The 14,533-nt window shown below is 44.6% G+C and overlaps 1 pseudogene; it reads left to right on the top strand.

Annotated features, from left to right (window-relative positions):
- The first annotated feature begins 11,446 nt into the window (after positions 1-11,446).
- LOC123428909 lies at positions 11,447-14,108 on the top strand (annotated as a pseudogene).
- The last annotated feature ends 425 nt before the right edge of the window (positions 14,109-14,533 follow it).

The raw sequence follows: 14,533 nt of genomic DNA, 5'->3' as shown, positions 1-14,533 counted from the left end.
CACTACGAGTGAGAAAGTCTCATCATAGTCAACTGTTTGATCTTGTCGAAAACATCTTTGCGAAAAGTCGAGCTTTTCTTAATAGTGACTTATCATCATCATCGTCTGTCTTCCTTTTAAAGATCCATCTTTACTCAACAGTCCTATGACCTTCAAGTAGTTCTTCCAAAGTCTACACTTTTTTTTCATACATGGATCCTCTCTCGGATTTCATGGCTTCCAGCCATTTGTCGGAATCCGGGCCCACCATTGCTTTCTCCATAACTCGTAGGTTCACTTTTTCTCAACAACATGACCTCCAAGACAGGGTTACCGTACCACTCTACAGTAGTACGCGACCTTGTCAACCTATGAGGTTTGTAGTAACTTGATCTGATGCTCGATGATCACCATCATCAGCTTTCACTTCAATTGGTGTAGGCACCACAGGAATAACTTCCTGCGCCCTGCTACACACTGGTTGAAGTGATGCTTCAATAACCTCATCAAGCTCCACCACCATCCCACTCAATTCTTTCGAGAGAAACCTTTCCTCGAGAAAGGATTCGTTTCTAGAAACAAACACTTTGCTTTCGGATCTGAGATAGGAGATGTACCCAACTGTTTTGGATATCCTATGAAGATGCATTTATCCGCTTTGGATTCGAGCTTATCAGACTGGAACTTTTTCACATAAGTGTCTAATCCCCAAACTTTCAAGAAACGACAGTTTAGATTTCTCTAAACCTCAGTCTATACTGTGTCATCTCAACGGAAATACGCGGTGCCCTATTTAAAGTGAATGCGGTTGTCTCTAATGCATAACCCATAAACGATAGTGGTAATTTGATAAGAGACATCATAGCATGCACCATACCAAATAGTGCGTGGCTATGATGTTCAGACACATCATCACACTATGATGTTCCAGGTGGCATGAACTGCGAAACAATTTCCACATTGTCTTAACTGCGTACCAAAACTCGTAACTCGGATATTCATTTCTATGATCATATCGTAGACAGTTTATCCTCTTGTTACGACGAACTTCACTCCGAAACAGAATTGAACTTTTCAATATTTCAGACTTGTGATTCATTAAGTAAATACTCTTGTATCTACTCAAATCGTCATTGAAGTAGGAACATAATGACATCCACTGCGTGCCTCAGCACCCATTGGACTGCATACATCAAAATGTATCACTTCCAACAAGTTACTACCTTGTTTCATCTCAATGAAAACAAGGCCTTGCTCATGTGGTGTAATTTGCATGTCACTAGTGATTCAAAATCAAGTGAGTATAAAGATCCATTAGCATGGAGCCTCTTCATGCAATTTATACCAACATGACTCAAGCGACAGTGCCACAAGTAAGTGGTACTATCATCATTACCTCGTATATTTTGGCACCAATATCATGAACATGTGTAACACTACAATCGAGATTCAATAAACCATTGAAGGTGATTATTCAAGCAAATAGAGTAACCATTATTCTCTTTAAATGAATAATCGTATTGCAATAAACATGATCCAATCATGTTCATGCTTAACGCAAGCACCAAATAACAATTATTTAGGTTTAACACCAATCCCGATGGTAGAGGGAGCGTGCGACGTTTGATCATATCAACCTTGGAAACACTTCCAACACGTATCGTCACCTCACCTTTAGCTAGTCTCCGTTTATGTCGTAGCTTTCATTTCGTGTTACTAATCACTTAGCAACCGAACCGGTATCCAATACCCTCGTGCTACTAGGAGTAATAGTAAAGTACACATCAACATCATGTATATCAAATATACTTTTTTCGACTTTTGCCAGCCTTCTTATCTACCAAGTATCTAGAGTTGCTTTGCCTCAGTGACTGTTCCCCTCATTACAGAAGCACTTAGTCTCGGGTTTGGGTTTAATCTTGGGTCTCTTCATTAGTGCAGCAGTTGTTTTGCCGTTTCATGAAGTATCCCTTCTAGCCCTTGCCTTTCTTGAAACTTAGTGGTTTTACTAACCATCAACTATTGATGCTCCTTCGTGATTTCTACTTTCGTAGTGTCAAACATCGTGAATTGCTCAAGGATCATTGTATCTATCCTTGATATGTTATAGTTCATCACGAAGCTCTCACAGCTTGGTGGCAGTGACTTTGGAGAACCATCACTATCTCATCTAGAAGATTAACTCCCACTTGATTCAAGCGATTGTTGTACTCAGACAATCTGAGCACATGCTCAACGATTGAGCTTTTCTCCTTTACTTTGTGGACAAAGAATCTTGTCGGAGGTCTCGTACCTCTTAACAAGGGCACAAGCATGAAATCACAATTTCATCCCTTTAGAACATCACTTATGTTCCGTGACGTTTCAAAACGTCTTCGGCGCCTTGCTTCTAAGCCATTAAGTATTTTGCACTGAACTATCGTGTAGTCATCAGAAACGTGTATGTCGGATGTTCACAGCATCCACACACGACGCTCGAGGCGTAGCACACCGAGTGGTGCATTAAATACATAAGCCTTCTGCGCAGCAACGAGGACAATCCTGTGCAAAGTTTGCTACTATCAACTTTCAACTAAATTTTCTCTAGGAACATATAAAAACAGTAGAGCTATAGCGCAAGCTACATCGTAATTCGCAAAGATCATTAGACTATGTTCATGACAATTAGTTCAATTAATCATATTACTTAAGAACTCCCACTCAAAAAGTACATCTCTCTAGTCATTTGAGTGGTACATGATCCAAATCCACTATCTCAAGTCCAATCATCACGTGAGTCGAGAATAGTTTCAGTGGTAAGCATCTCTATGCTAATCATATCAACTATATGATTCATGCTCGACCTTTCGGTCTCATGTGTTCCGAGGCCATGTCTGCACATGCTAGGCTCGTCAAGCTTAACCCGAGTGTTCCGCGTGTGCAACTGTTTTGCACCCGTTGTATGTGAACGTTGAGTCTATCACACCCGATCATCACGTGGTGTCTCGAAACGAAGAACTGTCGCAACGGTGCACAGTCGGGGAGAACACAATTTTGTCTTGGAATTTTAGTGAGAGATCACCTCATAATGCTACCGTCGTTCTAAGCAAGATAAGGTGCATAAAGGATTAACATCACATGCAATTTATAAGTGACATGATATGGCCATCATCATGCGCTTCTTGATCTCCATCACCAAAGCACCGGCACGATCTTCTTGTCACCGGTGTCACACCATGATCTCCATCATCATGATCTCCATCAACGTGTTGCCATCGGGGTTGTCGTGCTACTCATGCTATTACTACTAAAGCTACGTCCTAGCAATATGGTAAACGCATCTGCAAGCACAAATGTTAGTTTAAAGACAACCCTATGTCTCCCACCGGTTGCCGTACCATCGACGTGCAAGTCGATATTATCTATTACAACATGATCATCTCATACATCCAATATATCACATCACATCGTTGGCCATATCACATCACAAGCATACCCTGCAAAAACAAGTTAGACGTCCTCTAATTTTGTTGTTGCATGTTTTACGTGGTGACCATGGGTATCTAGTAGGATCGCATCTTACTTACGCAAACACCACAACGGAGATATATGAATTGCTATTTAACCTTATACAAGGACCTCCTCGGTCAAATCCGATTCAACTAAAGTTGGAGAAACCGACACTTGCCAGTCATCTTTGAGCAAAGGGGGTTACTCGTAGCGATGAAACCAGTCTCTCGTAAGCGTACGAGTAATGTCGGTCCAAGCCGCTTCAATCCAACAATACCGCGGAATCAAGAAAATACTAAGGAGGGCAGCAAAACGCACATCACCGCCCACAAAAACTTTTGTGTTCTACTCGAGAAGACATCTACGCATGAACCTAGCTCATGATGCCACTGTTGAGGAACGTCGCATGGGAAACAAAAATATTCCTACGCGCACGAAGACCTATCATGGTGATGTCCATCTACGAGAGGGGATATTCGATCTACGTATCCTTGTAGATCGCACAGCAGAAGCGTTAGTGAACGAGGTTGATGTAGTGGAACGTCCTCACGTCCCTCGATCCGCCCCGCGTACCGTCCCACGATCTAGTGCCGAACGGACGGCACCTCCGCATTCAGCACACGTATAGCTCGACGATGATCTCGGCCTTCTTGATCCAGCAAGAGAGATGGAGAGGTAGATGAGTTCTCCGGCAGCGTGACGGTGCTCCGGAGGTTGGTGGTGATCTGATCTCGGCAGGGCTCCGCCCGAGCTCCGCAGAAACGCGATCTAGAGGTAAAACCGTGGAGATATGTGGTCGGGCTGCCGTGGCAAAGTTATGTCAAATCAGCCCTAAAACCTCCGTATATATAGGGGGAAGAGAGGGAGCCTTGCCTTGGGGGTCCAAGGACCCCAAAGGGGGTCGGCCGAGCCAAGGGGGGGAGTCCCCCGTTCCAAACCGAGTCCAACTAGGTTTGGAAAGAGGAGTCTTTCCCCTTTTTCCCACCTCCTCTTTTTTTTTCCTTTCTCTTTGATTTTCTTCCTATGGCGCATAGGGCCTTCTTGGGCTGTCCCACCAGCCCACTAAGGGCTGGTGCGCCACCCACAAAGCCTATGGGCTTCCCCGGGGTAGTTTTGCCCCCCCCCCCCCCCCCCCCCGTGAACACCCGGAACCCTTTCGTCATTCCCGGTAACTCCGAAAACCTTCCGGTAATCAAATGAGGTCATCCTATATATCAATCTTCGTTTCCGGACCATTCTGGAAACCCTCGTGACGTCTGTGATCTCATCCGGGACTCCGATCAACATTCGGTAACCAACCATATAACTCAAATACGCATAAAACAACGTCGAACCTTAAGTGTGCACACCCTACGGGTTCGAGAACTATGTAGACATGACCCGGGTGACTCCTCGGTCAATATCCAATAGCGGGACCTGGATGCCCATATTGGATCCCACATATTCTATGAAGATCTTATCGTTTGAACCTCAGTGCCAAGGATTCATATAATCCTGTATGTTATTCCCTTTGTCCTTCGGTATGTTACTTGCCTGAGATTCGATCGTCAGTATCCACATACCTATTTCAATCTCGTTTACCGGCAAGTCTCTTTACTCGTTCCGTAATACAAGATCCCGCAACTTACACTAAGTCACTTTGCTTGCAAGGCTTGTGTGTGATGTTGTAGTACCGAGTGGGCCCCGGGATACCTCTCCGTCATACGGAGTGACAAATCCCAGTCTCGATCCATACTAACTCAACGAACACCTTCGGAGATACCTGTAGAGCATCTTTATAGTCACCCAGTTACGTTGCGACATTTGATACACACAAAGCATTCCTCCGGTGTCAGTGAGTTATATGATCTCATGGTCATATGAACAAATACTTGACACGCAGGAAACAGTAGCAACAAAATGACACGATCAACATGCTACGTCTTATTAGTTTGGGTCTAGTCCATCACATGATTCTCCTAATGATGTGATCCCGTTATCAAGTGACAACACTTGCCTATGGTGAGGAAACCTTGACCATCTTTGATCAACGAGCTAGTCAACTAGAGGCTTACTAGGGACAGTGTTTTGTCTATGTATCCACACATGCAGTGTGTTTCCAATCAATACAATTATAGCATGGATAATAAACGATTATCATGAACAAAGAAATATAATAATAACTAATTTATTATTGCCTCTAGGGCATATTTCCAACAACTTCAGCAAGCAAGCAAGCACACAAAAAGCAGGCTAGAAAAAGGGCGAACGAAAAAGGCGAACAAAAAGGCGTATTGGTGAAGTGGGGGAGAGGAAAACGAGAGGCAACTGGCAAACAAAGTAAATGCAAGAGATGAGTTTGCGACACTTACTTTGATGAGTTCTTGACTTGAGCTTCCTCCCCGGCAACGGCGCCAGAAATCCTTCTGCTACTTCTCAAACAACAGCGCTAGAAATTGACACGTTGACGGAGATTGGGCTTGCGTTGTTTTTCCCTTGAAGAGGAAAGGGTGATGCAGCACAGGAGCAGTAAGTATTTCCCTCAGCTTGAGAACCAAGGTATCGATCCAAAAGGAGGGTCTCGTCAAGTCCAGAGTACCTGCGCAAACACAAACAAGCTTGCACCCAACGCTTCAAAGGGGTTGTCAATCCCTTCAAGATTGTTTGCAAAGTGAGATCTAAAGGCGGAATGTGCAACGAAGTAAAAAGTGTGAGGCTGAAAATATGGTGTGAAGTGGACCCACAGGGCCATAGTGTTCACTAGAGGCTTCTCTCAAAATAGCAAGTATTACGGTGGGTGAACAAATTACTGTCGAGTAATTGATAGAACCACGCAAAGTCATGACGATATCTAAGGCAATGATCATACATATAGGCATCACGTCCGAGACAAGTAGACCGATACTTTCTGCATCTACTACTATTACTCCACACATCGACCGCTATCCAGCATGCATCTAGTGTATTGAGTTCATGACGAACAGAGTAACGCTTTAAGCAAGATGACATGATGTAGAGGGATAATCTAAAACCAATGATGAAAACCCCATCGTTTTACCCTTGATGGCAACAACACGATACGTGCCTCGCTACCCCTTCTGTCACTGGGTGAGGTCACCGCACGGTATGAACCCAAAACCAAGCACTTCTCCCATTGCAAGAATAATTCATCTAGTTGGCCAGACAAAACCCACAACTCGAAAAGAATTACAAGGATATGAAATCATGCATAAGAGAGATCAGAAGAAACTCAAATAAGATTCATAGATAATCTGATCATAAATCCACAATTCGTAGATAACCTGTAGTCCCGGTTGGTGTTGACTAAAGATCCCGGCCACGTCACGCACGCAGCCAGCCACGTGGAAAGGTATTAGTCCCACGTGAAAAGAAAGGGGGGGTATTTAGTCCCAAGTTAATAGTCCCAGTTGGACTATAGGCCCTTACCAAACAGGACTATAGCCCCGTTTTCTACTAGTATAAGAATAAGGCCAAACATCGAACTCTTGAACCGTCCTACCACCAAGGCGGTGTACAAAGGAGAACTTGAACAACATTTGTGCCAATGCAAAAGTCAAGAAGGAACAACAGCTACATTTCAGTTCATCATCCCTTATCCCAAGGTAAGGGCACCTCCAAGAGAAACTCCCGGGTGACAGTCCGAAGAGATAAAAAAACTCGCCATAGAGTGAGATATATAGCTTAATCACAAAAGTGACTTAGTTGTTTCATGCCCCACGCATTGGTAGTGTGATTTATGTTGTTGAAGTGACAACACGATGAAATAGAGTCCTCAAAGAAGAGACAGGGTCGGCCATGGCAGAGGTGAAGCAGGAGTCGGCCACGGCATTGCAGTGTGGCTTTTGAACGACCTCAAGCGCTCAAACTGAAGGAATTAGGGAGCGCTTATAGATCAGTTAACTGAAAAAATTGTTGCATCAGTCACTTCTATGTTGGACCACTAGATCTTCATCCAATAGGCTAACACAGATCTTGACCAAGGCTCGGGTATGGGATATTTTTTTAGCGTCTGTCACTTTTCTTCCTTACTTTATCATATATTAGTATAATGCATATAATATTAATCTATGATATTAATTACGTAGTGCATAGTATCATAGGTTAACATCATAGATAGTCTCATTTTTTGTCACACATGACACATAGTAGCATATGACTTATTATGATATGGTATCTTTATATGATACGGCATCATAATATGATACTAAATTTTTTAATTCTTCATTTAATTCAACGTCACCTCATTAAATTGTATAGTTGTCATGCATGATACTAGTTATATTACTTTCATTTGGCTGGTCACAATGGAAAGTATAATATACTGGTATCATGCATATGATAATCTTCATAATGCATAATATCATATTTTAGTATCATAGATACCTCATTTATTAATATGCGTGACACAAAGTAATACGTCTTTTAATATGATACGGTATCATATCATTATACTCAACCCCCTATTTCGGTATTTAGTTGTATGACACCTCAGCAAAAATGCCTAGTTAACATGTATAATACTGCCTATGACACATTTATTGTGACCAGCCTTATAGTTAACCTAAATGAAAGGAACCACTAGTAGAAAAAGGGCCTTTGGCCTAGACCCTTTAGTCCCGGCCTGCCTCTGGACCGGGACTAAAGGCCCGGCCACGTCGCCCCAAATCGCACGAGGCTTTGGCCCCAGCCCGTAAGGAGCCTTTAGTCCCGGTTTGTGTCTCGAACCGGGACTAAAGGGTTTGGAGGATTTAGTCCCGGTTCGTGTCTTGGACCTTTAGTCCCGGTTCGTGTCTCGAACCGGGACTAAAGGGTTTGGAGGATTTAGTCCCGGTTGGTGTCTTGAACCGGGACTAAAGGGTAGACCTTTAGTCCCGGTTCGTGACACGAACCGGGACTAAAGGTGTTCAGATTTTTTTTTTCTGTTTTTAAATTCTTGTTTGTAGTTTCTGTTTTAAATTGCTTATATCTTTTAGGATATTTGATGTTTTTGATTGATTCTTTTTGCATTAGATTCAAATTTTTGTCTAGTTTCTGTTTGTGCCATTAGTTTTCAACTTTGAATGGTTTAAATTTGAATTTGTTTAAATTTGCTTCAAACCCAGTTTTTGAATAACTTGAGTTTACAAATAGTTTTTAATTTAATTCTTTTTGCTCCCACTCATGTGTTAGATTGTTGTCACAGTAAGATTTATTTGGTTATTTTTAGAATAATTTAAATTAGGATTTTAATTAAAGAAATATTGTTTTGCTTATATAGTTGATTTAGTCATTTAATTGTTGTTTTTTATTATTTTTAGTTAGTTCTTTCTGTAGATTTTAACATGTTGTAGTATGGTGCATATTTAATGCACAAAAAAAATCTACAGTTCAATTAATTTTAAAAAAATGCCTTTGTAGCAGATGGGTTTTCGTCTGAAACCTTGATACTTTGAGTTTTAGAAAATAAACAAAAATGATAAAATCTTCAAAAAATAAATAAAATGATAAAATCTTCAAAAACTAAAATCCTTTGAGATGTTGTTAGGTTTTAGTGTCTAGTCGGTATAGAAATTTTGAGATATGAATTTTGACCGTTTTTGCAAAAAAGGAAAAAAAATAAACGGCCATAACTTTTGCATACGACGTCCAAAAAAAATTAATATATCAAAAAAAACTAGAAAAAATTGGTACTCGATTTCACCCGGGCTTGCCCGGTGAAGTTTTCTCACATGCTCAAAATTCAAATGGAAAAAAAGTTATTTCAAAAAGAAGTTTTTTCCAAAAAAAAAGAAAAATAATTTTATTTAAAAATATTAGGTTGTTTTCTTTGAAATTCACTATTATTGTTACTTATTAAGTTTATTTTAATTATTGTTTGTAATTCAAAAAATTAAATCATGTGACATGACATCAATACCCAAGTTGTTTAGGATTGATAGCTTACTATTATCAGGAAAACAACAAGTGCACACTTGGCAACTAGGGGTGATAGAACCAGAAAGTTAAACGTGCTCGGGCTGAAGTAGTGAAAGGATGGGTGATCGGCGACGATTTGAAATGAGTGATCCACGCTAGAGCAGTGATGATGGGTGATTATAGATTAAATTGTCAAATAATTCAAAGATTAGAAAATTGGAATAAAACATAAAAATATTCAAAAATAAAATTTGAAAAAAAATAAAAAAAAATCTACCATTTTGGGTCAAACAAACAAAAAAAACAGACGGATCCTTTAGTCCCGGTTCGTAAGTAGAACCGGGACTAAAGGTACTCCCTCCGAGGCGGCCACGTGGAGCACCTTTGGTCCCGGCTTGGAACAGGGCCGGGACTAAAGGTTAGGCCTTTAGTCCCGTCCCTTTAGTCCCGGTTGGTGAACCGGGACTAAAGCCCCTTACGGCCGGGACTAAAGGCACTGTATGGGATATGGAGTATCTACAACCGAGCTCAAATGGGTTTTTATGAACAGTAAAATTAAAAAAAATAGTAAAAACATACTTTTTTTGGCAAACTTTGACAAATATTTTGTATGCTTGCAAAATTTCAGCATGAAATGACAATAGTGGAAGTCGTGGAAAAAATTCAATGTTCCAAAACTGTTAGTTTTGAGAACATTTTGGAGTGCTGGTTTCTTTTTTACCACACCTTCAACGAATGTCGTTTCGTGCTGAAGTTTTGCAAGCGTACAAACCATTTTCTAAAGTGAAAATTCAGATTCTTTAAATTGTTTTTGTTATTTTTTAGATTTTACTGTTTGCATACACGTCACGTAAATATTTGTTATAACCGGCGTTTGACTTTTGCTACCACGTACCATCAGCTTCTTTTTTTGGTACGATCACGTAGATATTTTTTTTGCTACAAATTTTGTTTTTTGTTGCGACCGTTGAAAAAATTGCTGCATCACATCGAAATTTTGCATGCGGATCCAACGGTGCGGACGACGCGGGGTTGGTGGATCCTGCAGCTCGCGCGCGGCCGGCCGAAAGTTTGGGCCGGCGCGCCGGCGCAGATCAGTCCCCATAGGGAAAGCTAAAAAAATCAACTGACGCTAAAAGAAAAAAAACAGATGCCTGATACTAAATTTTTTATTTCTTTATTTAATTCGACGTCACCTCATCAAAATTGCATAGTTGTCATGCATGATACTAGCTATATTGCTTTCATTAGGCTGGTCACAATGGGAAGTATAATATACTCGTATCATGCTTATGATAATCTCCATAATGCATAGTATCATATTTTGGTATCATAGATACCTCATTTATTAACATGCATGACACAAAGTAATACATCCTTTAATATGATACGGTATCATATCCTGATACTTAACCCCCTCTTTCGACATTTATTGTCATCCGGTAACAGCACAAAATGACAATCGTGGAAGTCGTGGCAAAAAAATAAATCAATGTTCCAAAACTGTTAGTTTTGAGAACATTTTGGAGTGCTGGTTTTTTTACCTTACCTTCAACGAATGTCGTTTCGTGCTAAAATTTTACAAGCGTACAAACCATTTTCTATAGTTTATCATTAAAAAATCAGATTCTTTAAATTGTTTTTATTATTTTGTCGATTTTACTGTTTGTGAGGGGAGCATTGAGCTCGGGAGCAGAATAGGGAAAGCTAAAAAAATCAACTGACGCTAAAAGAAAAAGAAAAAAGAACAGGTACCTGATGAATAGGGAAAGTGAAGAAATTAAAGATAGTTTTATGTGTCAAAGTTGCGAGTGCTACCTTCGCGGGAAGACGATCGAGTGAGAGTGAGAGACAGTAGCCGGGAGACCCGGATCGATCCCGACACAACACCCGGCGTCCGCTAGCTAGCTCGCTCGCCATGCATGCACCATGCACTGCAAGCGGAGAAAATGGCCATAAGTCCCACTGACTGACACGCGGGGGAGCAAGCAAAGTGAACAATTAATCCCCACAAACACACGCAACGTACGGACGACGGTCGACGGCTTGCCGGAGAGGAGAGGAGAGGAGAGGTGATCGATCGATGGCGAGGAAGGTGGAGGAGGAGTACGATGAGGACGAGGGGGAGTCGATAGAGCGGGTGTTCGAGGGGCAGGAGGTGCCCGATTGGAAGGAGCAGGTGACGGCGCGGGCGCTGGCGGTGAGCGCGCTGCTGGGCTTCATGTTCAGCGTCATCGTCATGAAGCTCAACCTCACCACCGGCATCATCCCCTCCCTCAACGTCTCCGCGGGCCTCCTCGGATTCTTCCTCCTCACCTCCTGGACCAGGCTGCTCGACAAGGCCGGCGTCCCCGGCGTCAAGCCCTTCACCCGCCAGGAGAACACCGTCATCCAGACCTGCGTCGTCGCATGCTCCGGCATCGCCTTCAGCGGTACGTACACACTCACCAATCGATCTCCATCGATCGCTGCGCCTGCGCGTGTATCCTCCATCTCCATGGATGGATCACTGCATGCATGGCTAAGGCTACCCAGATGCATGCGTTTCTTTGGGTTCCATGGAAAGAGATGGTCATTCTTTTGTCGAATCTCTTGTCCCATGACGTGGCAGGGGGGTTTGGGAGCTACATGTTCGGGATGAGCGAGAGGATCAGCGAGCAGTCAGGCGAGGTGAGGGACGAGGACAGCATCAAGAACCCTAGCCTGGGCTGGATGATCGGCTTCCTCTTCATCGTCAGCTTCCTAGGGCTCTTCTCCGTCGTGCCCCTCAGAAAGGCACGTCACATCACACCACACGATCGATCCATACATTCTACAGTCAACCTTTTGATTTCAGAATGTAATCTGTTAAACATGGCCAATCGCTTGGTTAATTTGGCCTTCAGATAATGATCATCGATTACAAGCTCATCTACCCGAGCGGCACGGCGACGGCGCACCTCATCAACAGTTTCCACACTCCCCAGGGCGCAAAGCTGGCCAAGTATGATTGTCCGTAACTGAATTTGTACAGTCCGTGTCTGAATTTATAACCGCTCATGCATGGATGCTTGCCAATTTAATTAATTACCGGTTGTTGCACTGGACTGGATTGCTGCTGCATGCAGGTTGCAGGTGAAGACGCTGGGCAAGTTTTTCGCGATGAGCTTCAGCTGGGGCTTCTTCCAGTGGTTCTACACCGGCGGCAAAGACTGCGGATTCAGTTCCTTCCCCACCTTGGGCCTCGAGGCACGCAAACAAAAGTATGTTCCTTCAGAAATGTCAGTAACTTTTCACATTTCATGGCTAGCTAGCCTAAAGTTTGTAAATAACTTTTTTGTTGGATCGATTTGCAACGAATCAATCCAGGTTCTTCTTCGACTTCTCGGCGACGTACCTGGGTGTCGGGATGATCTGCCCTTACCTCGTCAACCTCTCCGTCCTCCTCGGAGGCATCATATCATGGGGGATCATGTGGCCTATCATCGAGCACAAGAAGGGCGACTGGTACCCCGCCGACCTCAAGCCCAGCAGCCTCCGCGGCATCGTCGGCTACCGGGTACGCTTGCACCCCTCTCTTGTCCTTGTGATTTCATCGTCGTTGCAGCAAGGATTGATACGAATGGTGCATGATTGTGTAGGTGTTCATCTCCATCTCGCTCATCCTCGGCGACGGCCTGTACAACTTCCTCAAGGTGCTGACCCGGACCATGACGGCGCTGGTGGCGCAGGTACGCGGGATGATGTCAGGGCCGACCCTGCCGATCAGCGAGGCCGGGGGGGGTCTGGGGCCAGTGGAAACGTTCGACGACCAGCGCCGCACGGAGCTGTTCATGAAGGACCAGATCCCCAACACGCTCGCGCTGGGCGCGTACGTGGTGACCGCGGCGATCTCCGTCGTCACGGTGCCGCGCATCTTCCACCAGCTCAGGTGGTACCACGTGGCGACCTCCTACGTGATCGCGCCGGTGCTGGCTTTCTGCAACGCCTACGGATGCGGCCTCACGGACTGGTCCCTCGCCACCACGTACGGCAAGCTGGCCATCTTCCTGGTGGGCGCCTGGGCCGGCGCGTCCAACGGCGGCATCATCGCCGGCCTCGCCGCGTGCGGGGTCATGATCGGCATCGTGTCCACGGCGTCCGACCTGACGCAGGACTTCAAGACGGGGTACATGACGCTGGCGTCGCCGCGGTCCATGTTCGTGAGCCAGGTGATCGGCACGGCCATGGGCTGCGTGATCGCGCCGTCCGTGTTCTGGCTCTTCTACAAGGCGTTCAACGACATCGGCACGCCGGGGTCCGAGTACCCGTCCCCCAACGCTCTGGTGTACCGCAACATGGCCATCCTGGGCGTGCAGGGGCTCGGGTCGCTGCCCAAGCACTGCCTGGACCTCTGCATCGGCTTCTTCGTGGGCGCCATCGTGGTGAACCTGGCGAGGGACCTCGCCGGGCCAAACATCGCGCAGTTCATCCCGCTGCCGATGGCCATGGCCATCCCCTTCTACCTGGGGCCCTACTTCGGGATCGACATGTGCATCGGGAGCCTGATCCGCTTCGTGTGGGACCACGTCGACGGCGCCAGGGCCAAGGCGTTCGCGCCGCCCGTGGCGTCCGGGCTCATCTGCGGAGACGGCATCTGGACGCTGCCGCAGTCGGTGCTGGCGCTCGCCGGCGTGAGGCCGCCCATCTGCATGAAGTTCCTGACACGCGCCGCCAACATCCAGGTGGATGCCTTCATCAAATCTCTACCGCCGCCTAGTAGCTAAGTTACCGACGAGCTGCTGGCTGCCTAGCTAGCTAAGTTAACACACATAAAATATTCAGTATAGTAGTGACAGATACATTCATGTATTGGTAGTAGTAACTAGAGTGTAGGCTCGTGTGTTTGCCTCTTGCTACATTCGGTCAGTAGAATCGATAGCTCAGATGCAGAGATGCTTGCATTGGAGAGGGCGACACGTGCTTTGCGGATAAATAGCCATAGGAACTGGGAAGAAGAGTAAAGAACCACATTTGGGGTGCAGCATGAATGCATCAAGAACTAACCTCTCTCGAGCCTCAAAGTCACATTTCGGGCATAGTTTAAAAAACGAAAGGAAAATCGAATCGGAAAGGTTGTCGATTTAGGTTTTTACGGATCGGACCGTCGATTCATCGGTTCGATTGTCGGTTTTTTAAGCAAAAGAATAAT

Source organism: Hordeum vulgare, chromosome 2H (genome assembly GCF_904849725.1).
Source record: "Hordeum vulgare subsp. vulgare chromosome 2H, MorexV3_pseudomolecules_assembly, whole genome shotgun sequence".
Taxonomy (NCBI): Eukaryota; Viridiplantae; Streptophyta; class Magnoliopsida; order Poales; family Poaceae; genus Hordeum; species Hordeum vulgare.
Note: the sequence above shows the minus strand (reverse complement) of the source record. Positions and strands in the feature narration are given on the sequence as shown.